At 36.4% G+C, this 16,576-nt stretch overlaps 1 long non-coding RNA gene across 1 annotated transcript in view; it reads left to right on the forward strand.

Moving 5' to 3' along the window:
• The window catches only part of LOC121030550 (uncharacterized), a 65,872-nt gene extending 54,728 nt beyond the window's left edge, over window positions 1-11,144 (forward strand). Inside the window, exon 3 of the long non-coding RNA XR_005790290.1 lies at window positions 11,050-11,144. This is a non-coding gene — a long non-coding RNA (uncharacterized LOC121030550). The remainder of the gene's footprint in view (window positions 1-11,049) is intronic.
• Window positions 11,145-16,576: the final 5,432 nt, after the last annotated feature.

The following is a 16,576-nucleotide window of genomic DNA, read 5'->3' on the forward strand; positions in this document are numbered from 1 at the left end:
CCTTAAGACATGTTTTTATTGGGATAGCCTGTTTGCCATTGCTGCTTAAAACTGATCCCCAAAGAGAAAAATCTCAATGAATCATTGGATTGCTTGCCTTGGAGCAAGGCCAGGAGCAGTAAGTTTTCAAGATAAACAGTGTTCAGGCTGCAAGAATGGCACAGAAGATTTCTCAGGTGGAGTGTTCTCACTTCCCTTCTGGCACGTACCGTATTACACAGTGTCTTGCAGATAAGACTTGAGAGAAAGCTAGTGTGAAAGAACTTTATTTCACGATACTTGTTTCCTAGCTCTTTCATCGAAATGTTTCTTGAATAGTCCAAAGAACATGGCTTTGAATTCATTACTACTCATTGAATTCAAAGCCTATTTCCATAAGCTTCATGTTCATCCTTACATTTTTAGAACGAGCCTGATACCTATTTTGTTCACTGCTGTATTCTAATTCCTAGCACAGAGCCTTGCCCAGACCAGATGCTCAGTAAATGTTGATTGAATATTTGTTAAATGAATGACTTCAGATTCATTTCAGCCAAAATTTGATTACAAATAAAAGTCTAGGATAGTGTAAATGTGTAGCCAAATTATACCAGGCTGGAACTTTTGCTCTTTACAGTTGGCCATGTTGATGTCCTCTGAATAGCTGAGCTATGCAGTTGATTCACTCTTATTCATTAGCTCATTCACTCATCCAAAAGATCTTTATTGACTACTCTGTCCAGGATTAGCATTTTGCTAGGAGTGAGATGTATTGGGCCTTGGGGATATATCAGAATACACGAGGCACTGGCCCTGTCCTCCTTGGTCTTGCCATTCTGTATTTAGTTTGAGGCAAGGCAAAAATATTTACAAGGTAAGGTCAATAATGTAAAGATTAAAATGGACAAAGTAGTGAAAAATTATGCATTGCTATGGGATAGAAGAGACTTTATAAAGGCAGCTAGGATTCAACAATAGGTAGGATTTCAGAAGGTAAAATTAGTGACAGAGAGCTCCACTGTGAGGTATGAATAATGTGTGTGTATGCGCGTGCCCGTGTGTGTGTGTGTGTGTGTGTGCGTGCATGCACATGTGTGTGCATGCATTTGAACACTTGGCTGTTTGGCCTGAAGAATGCTCCCCCTCCACCCCCACCAAAAAAAAAAAAAAAAAAAAAAAGAAGGGAAAGAAATGTGGCCCTTGAGAAATTATTTTTTCTTTCTTTCTTTTTCTTTTTCTTTTGCCTATGTCTACACTCCCTATTACTTTATGCCTATATCTGCTGACATTAGAGACCCCTTGGGTGAGTGATTTCATCTTTTCATTATACATTGTTCTTTGTCAGTATGCGCTCATGATCAAGTTTCTAGAACTTATAATGGCAAACTTGTTCTAGTGGAGAGTGCAGCTAACTGGTATAATAATGCATTGTCTGGGAGACCAAAGTTACAGGCTTTCAGTTATTTCTGCATTCTCCTATCACCAAAATTAACTGTTAATCAGAATCTAGTTCAGTTTCTCTAAGTAAGATTGTTTTCTTAAGCACAAAAGTATCTTTTAAAACATAGAGCAGAAATTAACAGAAGGTAATGTTGGTGGTTTTAAAGAGTTAATATAGTAGCTAGCAAGCATCATACATTCCTTGAACTTTAAAATAATAGTAAAGTTTATTTGTTTAATTAAAAATATTCAGTTTTACTAATGTGTATTCATGGGTCACTTATTTCAGGAATCTTGTTGACGTTTTCTTTATTATTCAAAAGAATAGCTTATTTTTATGCTCCAATGTTCTCCCAATATTCAGGAACCTGTGTGCAAAATGAGTTGACCTAGATCAGGCATTAAAGGGGACGATGGGTGGATCTGGTACAGTCTGTATAACTTATGGGCTTATAGGAAACCTTACATGCACACATTCAATGCTTATTATCCATGGGTTCTGTGTGTGTGAATTTGCCTACTCAGTAAAAGTTTTTCAAAGCCCCAAATCAGTATTTGCAGCGCTTCTGTAGTCATTTACAGACATGCACAGAGCAGCAAAAAATTCAAAATTGCCCAACACACACTCTCAGCGGAGGTCCGTCCAAGTGATGCTCTGTGTCTTGCTTGAGCTCTACTATACCATAAACAAGTGTCCTTTTCACAGTCTGTATGGTGTCACATTTTCCCCATTTTTGTGCTTTGTATTGGTGATTGTGCTTTTTGAAGTGACCCGCAAGCATAGTACTAAAGTGTTGTCTAGTGTTCCTAAGCACAAGAAAGCTATGATGCTCCTTACAAAGAAAATATGTGTATTAGTTAGACAAGCTTCATTCTGGCTTGAGTTATAGGGCTGCTGGCTGGGTTCAGTGCTAATAAATCAACAATATATATTTAAATAAGGTTTCTTTAAACAGAAACACACATAAAACATGCTTAGGTATGATTGGTTGTTGAAAATACAGTGTCTAGATGCTCACGGAACCTAACCTTGTATTTCTCCTAGGCATAACGGTTCAGTACGCCGTAGTTCAGTTTTTCTTTTTTTTCTTTTTTTTTTTAAAATTTTTTTTCAACGTTTATTTATTCTTGGGACAGAGAGAGACAGAGCATGAACGGGGGAGGGGCAGAGAGAGAGGGAGACACAGAATCGGAAACAGGCTCCAGGCTCTGAGCCATCAGCCCAGAGCCTGACGCGGGGCTCGAACTCACGGACCGCGAGATCGTGACCTGGCTGAAGTCGGACGCTTAACCGACTGCGCCACCCAGGCGCCCCATTAGTTCAGTTTTTCTAGTGACTTGATAGACTACAGCTACAGTGAATAACAAGGGTTGATCTATTTCTCCGGGCCAAAGGACCATAATACTCATCTGATTCTCAATGGGACTGCGATCCCCTCAAAGGGTCAAAACTCAAAGGAGTCCTTCTTATTCTAATATCCTTGGACTCCTGGGCCTGTGATGGAGAGTGGAGCTGGTGTGCTGACATTGAGTTGTTAAAGAAAAAGAGTCTCATATTTCCACTTTGCCATTTATGAATAATCTCATCATTACTGGTTTTTGTAGTCAGAGCCAGTCTGAATCCTAGTTTTCCAGTATATTAGCTTTGTGATCCTGAGCAAGAATTCTTAACCTTCTAAGTTTCAGTTTCCTTATATGTAAAGTAGATACAATAATACATACCTTGTAGAGTTATTTTACTTTTTAAAAAAATTTTTTTAATGTTTTATTTTATTTTTGAGAGACAGAGAGAGACAGAGCATGAGCAGGGGAGGAGCAGAGAGAGAGGGAGACACAGAATCCGAAGCAGGCTCCGGGCTCTGAGCTGTCAGCACAGAGCCTGATGCGGGGCTCGAACCCATCAACGTGAGATCATGACCTGAGCTGAAGTTGGACGCTTAACCAACTGAGCCACCCAGGCGCCCCTGTAGGGTTATTTTAAAGACTAAAATTAGATGATGAGTTTAAAGAACCATGTAAAGTGTCTAGGAGTAGTCAAAATCATTTTTATAAATGTTATTGTAGTATATGCTTGATAGATCATTGTTAATTTCTTTCTTTTTTTTCTCCTTCCCACTTGGAAATAGTATGAGATCCATTTTCTAATACCTGGATGAATTAGTGAATTCACTATGGAATTGCCTTTTTCCTGCAGTAATGAGTGGAAAAAGTAGGACATGCTGTCAGGGCCTCTGGTTTTCTTCCTACTGATTCCTCTGGTCTAGAGCTCTACGGCAGTAATGATGGATGACTGGAGCTCTGTGTGGCACTGGTGACTGGAACAGTCAGCTGTGTTTTGGTTATGAGAGGAATCACCTGTCGTCACCTCCTGACCAGGGGAGAAGGGCTCATGCATCAATGCTCTCCCAGGTGCCTGTCTCCCTACGGGAAGATCGGGTTGACTCTAGCAGTTCAGAGGTTCTGTGAATGACACCCAAGTGCCCTCTTCACATCCACCTTAAGGGGACTCTTAGGATTTAACTTTCTTAATTTGAAAACCTGAACCCTATTTCTTCTCAAAAATTCCTTAGACTAATCATTTCCCTTAGCCTCTCAGAATTCCCCTGACTTATCTTAAATATGTGAAATAATGTAAGTACGATGACACATCATTGAAGAATGAGGTGTTCTACATTAATGGATTTTCCAGGTGAAATTGACCCTGTGCTGTGTTTTGCTTTAATAATTTCATAGAAATGGTCATAGGCTGTATTAGACCAGTCTTTTGACTTCTTGGTTGTGTTTATATAAGGTGGATAATTTAAAATTTTCTTGATTACTTATGAATCAACTGCTGTGCTATGTTATAGGACATAGCAACTCCCTCAGAGACTGCTAACACAAATAGATGAATTGTCCACATATATTAATAATTCCAGTTTGTTTTCTTTGTGTGTTTTTTATGTTGTTGGATTTTTGTTACTAGGTGACATAAGTAGGTGAGAATTCCACTGTAGTTCATATTTTAGAATAAGTTATGGTATAAATGATAACAAACTTCTGATATTTGCATAACAGCACAATCCAAATTGTTTGTATCCGTATTTGTTTACTAAATATATTAACATCATTATTGACTATGATTGTAGAGTATTATAGTACATTATTGTCATACATTTTTTATTTATATTTAACATAATATAACATATTCAAATGGATATGAAATGTACATACAACACTTCTGTATGTATTTTCCCCTTTCTTCTATGAATTCTTGCTCTACATGAGCAAATGACATAGGCCTACGATATTTTGTGGCCCAGGGTAAAGCTGGTTATAGATAAAGCTGGGGTTTATCTTGAAACCCCAAGATAGCCCCACATTACTACAAATTGGATGTTTTAGTCACAGTTATGTCTCTTTGGAGAATAGTGTTTAAAAAGCAATTCCTGTCTAGTTCTAGACCTCTGAAATTGACTCTTAGGCACTGCCATATCCTGTCCGGAGGTCACATTGTACCCAAGCACATATAGAATAACCTCACTCCTTCTGGCTCTGGCAAAATTAATCTGTCTGCGACATAATCTCACTCAATTAAAAAAAAAAAAACAACCAGAATGTAAAGAAAAACAATGTCAGGCCTTACTCTCCAGTGTCTCTATTTTACCCTGGATGGAAATGACCCAACTCAAAGCCCCTGTGCTAATTTATTTACTTTGGTACTACTTGAGGGGACTAGTGAAGCTGGACCCTGCAGTCAGCCTCTCAGTTTCTCTCTATCCACAACACATAAAGTGGCTGTCCCTGCATAATTTGAAAACTACACATTCACTAAAACAGAGACAAAGAAATATAATTGCTATGAAATGAAATGACTGTCACAAAAGGAGAGATCAAATGTGAGAGAAGGCACATTTAATGTAAAAATACAACTGGGGTGCCATTCATTTTCAAAACAACCTAAGTGGAGAGTGCAGATGTAATGAATGATAATGAGGGTGCCCAATTTTGGAAAGTGGTTTTTAAAATGCTGCAGCAGAACGCTATCTAGAGTCTCTTAGGAAAAAGCCAAATCTCATCAGGGACCTTTTCAAGCATCATTTTCTCCTTTTAAATGATCTCACGTGAACTTCCTGTTAGTTGACTTGGCATAGCATTCTGTTATTCATTATTTTTGACTGCTTGCAAATGGAACAAAAGATCTATTATTAGTGATTTGTCAGTTGTTGCAAGACTTAGTCTAGGTACTTACAGAACTCTTTGCCTCATGTTTATTTTGTTGTGTGAAGCTGTATGATCTAAGGGATTTCATAGCCCCCTGATTCTCAACTTAGACAATCTCTTCTCAAGTGATTAGTTTGGAAGAAATGATTGACTCCAGATAGCAAGCCTCTGAGCACAACGAAGTTTCTCTGAAGAAGCCTTTCTCTTCACCTGGGAGATTTTGGCTTTGGGGTAAAGAAAGCTTTTCTCTTTAATTCTTTGTATATAGATTCTTTCCTCAAGTGAAAACACAACCTTCTAAGGATACAAGTAAGATCATGTTATTAATATGGTCATTTGTCAAATACTAAGCACCTCACTGCTGGAAGTGCTGTCTAATTCACAGTTGGTGTTATGATGTTACTTTTCTAAAGTCCCCAAATTTCTGGCTAAGGGATGGTGGACCCATAGGGTGGACCTGTAGAATATGACAAGTGACATAAGAGATAAAAGCTGCTACACTGAAGTGCAGAGGAGGAAGAAATCTGGTTCACTAGGCAATAGCTCACCACAAGCTCTCCATGAAAGAAATGCCATGTGCAAAGAGGATGAGTGGTGATTTTGACAAGCAGAAATTGTAAGGGGTTGTTGCAGAAGGCTTATAGGTGGCATGAAGAGTGTAAGTAAAGTAATTGGAAAAGAATGGAATGCATTTCTCCAGAAGCTTAAATATCAGAAACACCTAATGCACAGTGTCCTAAAAGGATTTTAATTGATCTTTTTTTTATTGAAAAAAACACGTTTTTTAACATTTATTTATTTTTGAGACAGAGAGAGACAGAGCATGAGTGGGGGAGGGTCAGAGAGAGGGAGACACAGAATCTGAAACAGGCTTCAGGCTCTGAGCTGTCAGCACAGAGCCCGATGCGGGGCTCGAACTCACGGACAGGGAAATCATGATCTGAGCTGAAGTCGGCCGCTTAACCAACTGAGCCACCCGGGTGCCCCTTAATTGATCTTTTTACTAACAACACACATTTCTGTGGTTCATGTGATGGTGGGTTTTCTAGGTGGGAAGAGTTGTTTGATGGCACCATGTTAACCTGGTGAATTCTTATAATTCTAATGCAGTGGCTTTTATCTGAATGTACCATCACAGTAGTGTCACAGTCATATTTCATGGTATATCCTGGTCGTGGTTGTTCTTGGTCATTGGTCTGATGTATAATAACCCCTTTGAAAGACTGAATTATGATTAAGCTTACACATATTTATATACCATTTATAAAGAAAGAAAAAATGATAGACTACAGACAGAATATTTGGGGTCTGAATCAAGTTTGTTATTTTTAAGTCATGCTATTTTGGAGTTAAGAGTTCTATATTCTCGAAGTATCATTATTTCCAAACAGATTTGAGATAAAAAATATCCTATTATAATACAGTACAGGTTGAGTTAAAAAAGAAAACACAAGGAAAATCAGAAAGTTATCCTTTTTGATGGTATTAGAGACTTTTGTCGGGAATTATAGTAGGTGTGTGGGTATTAGGATCAGATTAAATTTGCAATGAAAAACAATACAGAAAAATGCATTTTTAGAGGGGGACATTTATGTCAGAATATATAGGAAGTAGCATATATAGTATTTCAGCTATCTTTCCTCTGGACCTGACTGTTTTCAAGACTAGTTTGTAGAGTGAAATGAGTTTGATGGAGGCTTTGAACAAGTCAACATTTTTCAGAAAACAATTTGAGTTTAAGTGACCTGCTTTTCCCTTTTGTGGAGGGAAGAAAAGAGGGAGACATGGAGGAACTGAAGACTTGGTTTGTCACTATCTAATATGGAGCATTCATTTTGGACAGTTTCATGCTAGTCCGCACCTGCTGCTTTCCAGCCCTCTGGCTTTGAGCAAGTTATTTAAATTTTCTGTAAATCTGTATTCTCACCTGAAAAATGCAGATAAAATGTCTGTGTGATAGGGTTGTTGTGACAATCAAATGTGGTAATGTACACAAAGCGTCTAGCTCTGTGTCTAGTACATGTTACCTGTTCGCTGTAGGCATTTATTGCATACCTTTGACTTATGTCTCTTACTTAATCTCGTAACAATCCTGTGAATAATATTATGACTTTCAATTGATAGATAAAAATCTTGAAACTTAAGGGAGTAAAGTGCTTCTTACAAGTTTAAACAAACCCAAGAATAATAGCCAGGAGTTCAACTTAGACTTGACGGTTTCAAGGCTGCAAAGCCCCATTGCGTTAAATTAAATCATTCCCTCTTTCTCTCTTCTCTCCATCCCCCTTTCCTCTTCTCTGTAGTTACATCTTCTTCACGGTAGAGACTTTGTTTTAAAAACTTCATAACAATGACGTACAAATCAGATGGAATGAAACAGTATTTTCGTTTCGCTAAATTAAAGTAAATGTGATGACATCATTATATCTCCAAATGCCATCACTTCCCTTCAAAAACATATCCCATTTTAATTAAAAAAATGTATACTCAATTAATATATATTAATTATGAAAGCATTAATAAATATAAATAAATATAGATTTCCTGAATGCTCAATGTTCAAAGACAATCACAGGTAACATTTTGGTGCATAACTTCAATTCATCCCTATCCATGTACTGTTTTTTCCTTCTGATTAAAGTTTGGTTTATAATGTGCTATTTTTAATTAATTATCACTCAAAAATGTCTTTCCAAATTGGTAAATGTATGTCTACATAATCATTTCTATCAGCGGCATAGGTACCTGATTAAAATAATCCTTATTATTGGATATTTACATTGTTTCTGAATTTTTACTTTCATGAACTATTGACTCTTGCATATATACCTTTGTGCCTTTGGCCAATTATATCCTTAGGATAATTCCCTAAGAGTAAAACATATGAGTTAGTGTTTATACATTCTCTGGTTCTTAATGTATATTGTCAAATTCCCTCCCTTAAAGAAAGGAGCAGTTTACATTCCCTCTAGCAGTGTATGAAAATGCCCGTTTTCACATTCCTACACTAAAGGTTATCATGCCTTTTAATCTTTGAGAACTCCATTATACCCCTAAAAAAGTGACTTTATTGCTTTTCTTTGCATTCCTGTGTCTATCCATTCTATAAAATAATAACATTTCTAAGAATACTATCTAAACAGAATGTAAACTTCCTTAGGTCAATGACAAAAGTCTCCACATACTTAAATATTTATATTCTCCATTCTTCTAAAACAGAATAAATCCCCAAAGAGGCATTTGAGACACTGGTTGGCAGAAACCCATGGATTAACATTATATAACCTTATTAAGATCATCCTTGAATTTTATTTTTAAACCTCAAGCTCATTGTTTTCAGAACACATCTGCTAAGATAACCTAGTCCTAACTGGGAATGACAAACAGTCCTCTAGGTAGATTCTCAAAACAGAGGAAAGGAAAACGTTATGGCAGCTAAGCCTTGCTGTCACCTAACTTTTGTGTCTAGCTTGAACTTCATTCTCATTCAGTATTTCTCCCTCTGTGATCAGTGCCAGAGTAGTCAGGTTGTAATGCCAACGTCTCCTTGGGCCTCAGTGAGAAAACTATGCAAAAATATGTCTGATAGGTTTGTTGTGGGGAATATTGAACAGAATTGGTAGCCTTATCTTTTTTGAGTGCATGTCCCTATTTAAAAAAGCAAAAACAAAAACAAACTCCCTAAACAATATACAGCATTGCTTTGTTTTGAGTAAAATTCTTACCATATTTTCCTATAAAGAAAAGCACTGGTTTCATATTGTATTGTCTTCTCATATACTTTAGACCAGTTTGGAAAACTGATTATTTATGCTATGGAGTCTGGGTTACACCATTTACACGCAAACACACACACACACACACACACACGCACTCACGCACACACACACACACACACACACACACACACACATCCCACTAGTTGCTGAAAAATAATGGCATCCAGGCATCACTAAGAAGATAATATCTTTAGGATCTGCTAATTCCTTAAACAATTATCCTCAGTTTGGAAACTGAGCAAGTCTAAACTATGTTTGGCTCCATCTGATTTTCCACATAATTTTACCCTTCCTCTATATTATTTAAACTATCATATAATTTCAAATTTCGTATCAAAAATGAATTTATATTTGAATCAACAGTACCTTATTAAGTGGTGGCACATAATGTTTAAAAAGACCCCCTTAAAATAAGAAGTTTCATTTAGTTAAATGTAAGAAAAACAAAGATAGTCAAATCTGTGATTAGAGCCTGCGATGTCACATTATCTAAGAGTGTTCCTTGACTAAACCAGACATACTTTAATGATCGGTCAAATCAGTTTCCAGAGAAAGGTATTGCTGTGTTATTAAAGGGGATGATTAAATTGCCTTTGGGAACATCACAGAATCCATAGTAAAGTTCACTTCGTGCACTGATCACAGGGAACTTGATCTTGGCATTCTGTGGTGCTTTGCATACTTTAAAGGTTGACCGTGAAGTGAAATTCATTCAACAACTTCTGGCAGCATGTTCTGGGAGTGAGATAGCTTAAGTCTTTGTAAATCACCCAAAAAGAAGCAGAATGTGAGTGCAATGATGGGTGTTGGTGGTTTGTTTTTGTTTTCAATACACAAAAAAAATGGCACCTCTTCCAAATGCCTCCTGTGTGAATGTTCAAAATGAACTTGAGGAACTCTACAATATATTCACTGTAAAAGAGTCAAGAATTATTTTTTTTTACATGCAAAGCACTAGATTTAATTTAGACATATTCAGTAGAACAAATAAAAACAAAAGATCTTTTTAAAAAGGAGCAAATCATGGCTACTGTTGGGGAAAACTCTGAATATCCCCGGTAGGCTCTCATTTAATGTGAACTGTTGTTTGATATTTTTTTATGACAACATACACTTGCAAAAAACAACCCTATGTATATTTTATTGTGTGACTCTCAATAGGCTGAAAATATTTTTTTTATTATTTTTATTTTTATTTTTATTTTTTTCAATATATGAAATTTATTGTCACATTGGTTTCCATACAACACCCAGTGCTCATCCCAAAAGGTGCCCTTCTCAATACCCATCACCCACCCTCCCCTCCCTCCCAACCCCCATCAACCCTCAGTTTGTTCTCAGTTTTTAAGAGTAAAAGAGTCAAGAATTATAAAACACTTAGGATTCATGAAGGAAAAAATATCATAAATCTATAGTGATGCCCCAGATTCACTGAAGAATCTAAGAATGGAAGCAATAAGAGCTAACATTTATATGATACTTATTATGTGCCAGATACTGTTTTTAAGCGCTTTATGTGAATTAATTTTTTCAACCTTCCAAAGAGCCCCATGAGGTGGTTATTTTTTTTTTTTAAGATAGTGATAAGGCAGAGGTCACACAACTAGTAAGTGGCAGAGCTGTAATGTGAATTTTCTTCTGATTCAAGATGGTACATCTAGATGGACTGGTAAAAATGGAGCACTGCCAAGCAAACGCCAAGAAAATGTCCAGCCTCAACATGAAGTTTTACTGGCTTCTGAGGAAGTGGTAAGTTTGCAAGTATCATCACAGAATTAAATGCATTCTTAAGAACTAATGTCTCAGCGAGGCATTCGGGGGAGAAACTGGACTGATTTCTAAGGTAAGTCTACCACTAAGTATCTATAGATATTGGGTCTGAACCTGTCGTTTTCTGGGGCTCGGTTTCCTCGTTTGTGAAGCATAAGGGCCGGACAACATTTTCAAAAAGAGGTTCTGTAATTCTTTTCTGAGATAAACGGTTTAAACACATTGTGGTTTGGTGGGGAAATCTTTCTATCTATAAAGACCCTGTGGAGGACTTAACTGTAGTTTTTTCTGCCATTAAATGGATTCAGTGAAGGGACTTGACCAGTATTCAGAGATATGCCAGCATTTTTGCCTTCTCTAAATTTTTCACCTGTGATACAGATTAAGGCAGAAAGGAGAGTGGCAATTGGCGGTTCAGGATAGGGTAGAGCAAACCCTTCTTGTTTGTCTTGGGGATAAGCTTCAACAATGGAGAAGAGGTTATTGACACTGGCAACGATGACACATTCGTATCTGAAATTCAGATCAAATGATTCAACCCTTCAGAGCATTCCCAAACAACGGCCTTTCCAACAGCGTGAATCTGCAAACAGAGCCCAGCAGTTAATTTCAGTCAGCCGGCTTTGCTGGTATTGCTGCTTCAATCTTAGATTTACAGAGCCGTTTTTGATGAAGACAATAAAAGCCTCCTTTTGCTCCTGTGTTGCGTGATGCTGACACTTTATCAAAGCACATAGACAGAGGGTTGTTCTTAACCATATATAAAACGGAGCAACCTCACAAATCGTGCTTTAATATTGCACTGTGGAAACACCAAGGTTAAAAGGTAAATCTGTGGTGTAACCATATTGATTAATTGATGTAAGAAAGGTCAGGCTAATCTTTATCTTGCTTGAAAGACTTTAGCTCTATATGGCAGGTTTGTTGAAATGGTTCCTGTGTAAAAAGATAGGGGGGAAAAAAGTGGAGTCATCCTGCAGAGAAAGTGGGGGAAATCTCATCAAATGATCACTTAGTGAAAGGTTAGTGAAAGGAGTCCTGATGCAAAGGAAATGGGGAGATCTCTTCGAGCAATCACTCAAGGTTAAAGCACTAAAACTGGGACTGGAGGGTGAGTTATGTAGATTCCCCTATGTTTTTAATAGGCTTTGTTGGAAATACCTTCACCACTGAAACAATCATAGGAGAAGCAAAGACAGTGACTTTAGATAAGAGTCTTAGCCCTGCCCCAAAAAGATCAGAAAAAAGAGCTTCATACGCTTTTTTTCAATAAGACTGAAATCTCCTGAAGTAGAAGACCTGACTTCTCTGCCCCTCTGGTCCTGCCTTGTTTAAAAACAGACACATAATTTGTCCCATAAGATGGCTTCTGTATATCCAGAGCACGGGAAGAGGGAATTATCCCTTCCATGCAAAGATGCACAGACATGTAAAGAGCAGCTTGTTCAAACCTATTTTTGGAACAAGAGAGATAATGGGGTTTGAGAATTAAAATTTAGGATCCTGAGAAAACAGAAATATACAAATACAAATGAGGGAGGTCTAGGGGCTAAATCTGTAAGTGGGGTTGGAGAAAAAGAAATCTAGGGACCAGGAGGACAGGCTGCTGACCCTGAATTAAGCACTGTTGGATGAGAAGCAGGGCCTGAGCCAGGGAGGTGAGGAAGGGATGGAAGTGGGAGTGACTGTTGGAAAATTTTTCTCATTATGCTCATACCTGAAATGAACCTGAATAGGGTAGGCTATGATGTAGTCACAGGCACACAGAAACTTGAGAGGCTTCCTATAATAAAAATTTATTTTTGGCTTGTGCAAAATCCATGTAGCTGGGTGATAACTCTTGCATCTTACAGCTACAGCATTTGGACCATGTGATCTTATCCCATCAGTGAGATGCCTAGAAGATCCATTAGATGTTTTGAAAAAGAGATTTGGAAGTAGGCTACCATTATCTTATATCCAATTGTCCTGGGTGCAGTCACAAAGCCTTGAACTAGCCTCAAAGGAGACTGGGAAATAGACCATAAAAGTTACTTGTCTAGGTAAACCTAGGTGTTTAGGTTTTCATAAAGAAAAATTTCCAAAGACTGCATTGTTTTTTTTTTGTTGGTTTTTTTTTTTTTCAACGTTTATTTATTTTTTTGGGACAGAGAGAGACAGAGCATGAACGGGGGAGGGGCAGAGAGAGAGGGAGACACAGAATCGGAAACAGACTCCAGGCTCTGAGCCATCAGCCCAGAGCCCGACGCGGGGCTCGAACTCACGGACCGCGAGATCGTGACCTGGCTGAAGTCGGACGCTTAACCGACTGCGCCACCCAGGCTCCCCAAGACTGCATTGTTAAATATAGGATGTTTAGAGAACTTCATTGCTATTCTTTCTGACACTGAGGGCAGATGATTGGACTCATTTTTCTGTAAGTTCTATTCTTTATATAATTATATACTTCTACAACTGTATAAGCTTTTTCTTTGCAGGGAAAAAATGAAAAGTAAGCTATATGTTGGAATTATTTTCTTACCAAACTACTTTAATTATCCTTTTATTTATTGGACATGGCTACTTCCTACAGTAGGTAGTGAAACTTTTATGTTAAGGAAGCACACACATACAAAAAAGGATGGAATAAGAAATTAAATTTATTTTATTTACAAATTTACCCATTGTGTAGCCTAGGTCAATATTATTAATAATAAACACTTGAAGGCATAAATCATAATTTGGTATTAATCCATAGGTAAAATATAAGATCTAACCTTAACATAGTCATTGAAGGGAATTCTGATAGGTTGTGTGTTACACATTATGCATTTTTGTGTTATTGGCTTCCATATATGTTAATAGATGGTAATTATATGCTTTTCATTTGGACAGCGCTTATCCAAAAACGATTTAATATTCGCACATCTAATGGGTCACACGTGGCTATTGATCATTTGGATCAGAGTTCAATTTGAACTGCTGCTGGTTAGATTAGAAATTGTAATCATGGAAAAAGATAAATTATAAGGTCTCTGCAGATCAGTTGTATTTTTAGATTAGATGGGCTTTTAGACATGAAACAGCAAGTTGAGGAGGTTAGGGAAGATCTATAGTGTTGTCATTAATGTGAGTTTTCTAAGAAATACATTCAGAGATCTTCTGTACCCTTTCCACCATTTTGTCAGGAATGTGAAATTTATAGGGAATGACATATCATGATAATAAAGATGGTGACAAACATCCATAAATTATTTGTGAATTATAACTTTAAGGACTAAAGGCAAAAGAAGGATATTTATTTTGTAAAGTATACATTTTGATGTAGTAAATCAAATATGCTATTAAAGTTACGCAGTTTTTAATATATAGAGATTTGGTCTGTATTAGAGGACATCTACGTGAAGATTAATCTAGTTGAAACAGATCTCTGGTGACTTCAGTATTAAAAGGATTTTTATCTTTGCTTTAAAAAAACTCTTTTTCTTTGGGTCTAATTATAAAAGAAATGCATTCTCATTTAGAACATTTGGAAAATTAAGAAAAGCTATTCAAGCAAACAAAAAACATTCACCATCCAACAACCCAGACATATTACTGTTAACATCTTGAAGTATCTTATTTATTACTTGCCTTTGATTTTTTTTTATGAAATATTTCAAATATATAAAAATACAGAAAACGATATAACCAAACAACACACATCCACCACTGAGACTTAAATATCTTAACTTTTTGCTATATTGACTTCAGATCTCATATTAAAAAATAAATAGGGAGGGAGGTAGGTGGGAAGAGGGATGGGTTAAATGGGTGATGGGTATTAAGGAGGGCACTTATGATGAGCACTGGGTATTGTATGTAAGTGATGAATCACTAAATCCTACACCTGCAAGTAACAGTACACTGTATGTTAACTAACTGGAATTTAAATAAAAACTTGGAAGAAAAAGAAACCAAAACCAAAAATAAAATATTACAGACCTATATAGATACATACTCTATTTATTTCTCCTTCCTTCCTTTTCTAGAATTAATTATTGTGAAATTTCCATTTTGCAATTTTCATGTATATCATCCATAAACAACATGTATAGTTGTTTATGTTTACATATTTACATAAACAACATTTAGAATTGTTCTATATTTACAAAGTATATAAATGTTATTGTCATCATCATTGTCATCATCATCATTTCATAACAGTGAACACTTATTAAACATTTACTGTCAGGCACTACTCTAAAGCATATTGTACATATTAACCTTAGAAGGCAGGTGCTACTATTAATTTTACAAATAAGGAAATTAAGTCACAAAGAAGTTAATTAACATGCCCAAGGTCATACCCCTGCTCTTTTTTAACTTGCTTTTCTCATGCGACAAAGTGTTTTGAGATGTATTCATGTAGATATGTAGTTCATTCATTTTAATTGCTGTGTAGTATTCCATTCTATGCATGTCGTAGTTGACCTGTTCCCCTACTGATAGACAGATCTTTGAATATTCTTTAAGTATCCCCTGTTCATATTTGTGGAACATTTTCTAGGGGAGTTACTTAGAAGTTGAAGTCCTAGGTTATACATTATGCACATTTTAAATTCTGTATGATTATGGAGAATTTCATATATTGATCTTACAGCTATCTCATTGCTTTGCTAAACTTTGTTATCAATTTAATTATGTGTCTTCTCTGCTATGCTGACAATTATATATTCTGTGAATAGTAACAGTATTTTTTCTTCCATTGCAATTTTATATATTTTTTTTCTTCTCTTATTGTATTGGCAAAGGTACCCAGTTCAGTTTGAAGGAGGGATGGTGACAGAATCCCTGGCTATTTCCTAATTATAAAGGCAGTGCGCTATTAAGCGTGTGTTTGTTGCTGGCTTGCAATAAGTATACCTTATCAGATTGAAGAAGCTTCCTCTATTTCTTGCTTGCTATAGATTTGTTAGGTCTCATTGAGTATTTTTCTGAACCTTTCAAGAGTTTGGTTTTTCTCTTTTAATCTGTTAACGTGGAAAGTTACATTAGTAACAATTTCTAAAGTTTATTAATCCATGTATTCCTGGAACAGTATTTAGTCATGATATTTTAACTTTTATGACATTGCTGGTATTGTTTTCTAATATTACATTCAGAGGTTTTACATTTATATTAAAAAATATTTGTATATAATTTTACTTTCTTGAATTATCTTATATACATTGCTGGTATCAAGATTTTTAGCTATATGGAATGAGCTGGGAACTTTGCCTTTTTCCCCTTATTTTTTGGAATAGTTTGCATAATATTAAAATTACATATTTCTTGAAGTTGTGGTAGAACTTGTCTATAAAACTATTAGAGCAAGCTTTTAGGGGAGATAGTAGTGGAGATTTTTAATTACTGATTATTCCTATTAAATGGTTATAAGGCTGTTA

The sequence above is a fragment of the Herpailurus yagouaroundi genome, unplaced genomic scaffold, assembly GCF_014898765.1.
Source record: "Herpailurus yagouaroundi ecotype Mexico unplaced genomic scaffold, PumYag 140, whole genome shotgun sequence".
NCBI classification, from domain to species: domain Eukaryota; kingdom Metazoa; phylum Chordata; class Mammalia; order Carnivora; family Felidae; genus Herpailurus; species Herpailurus yagouaroundi.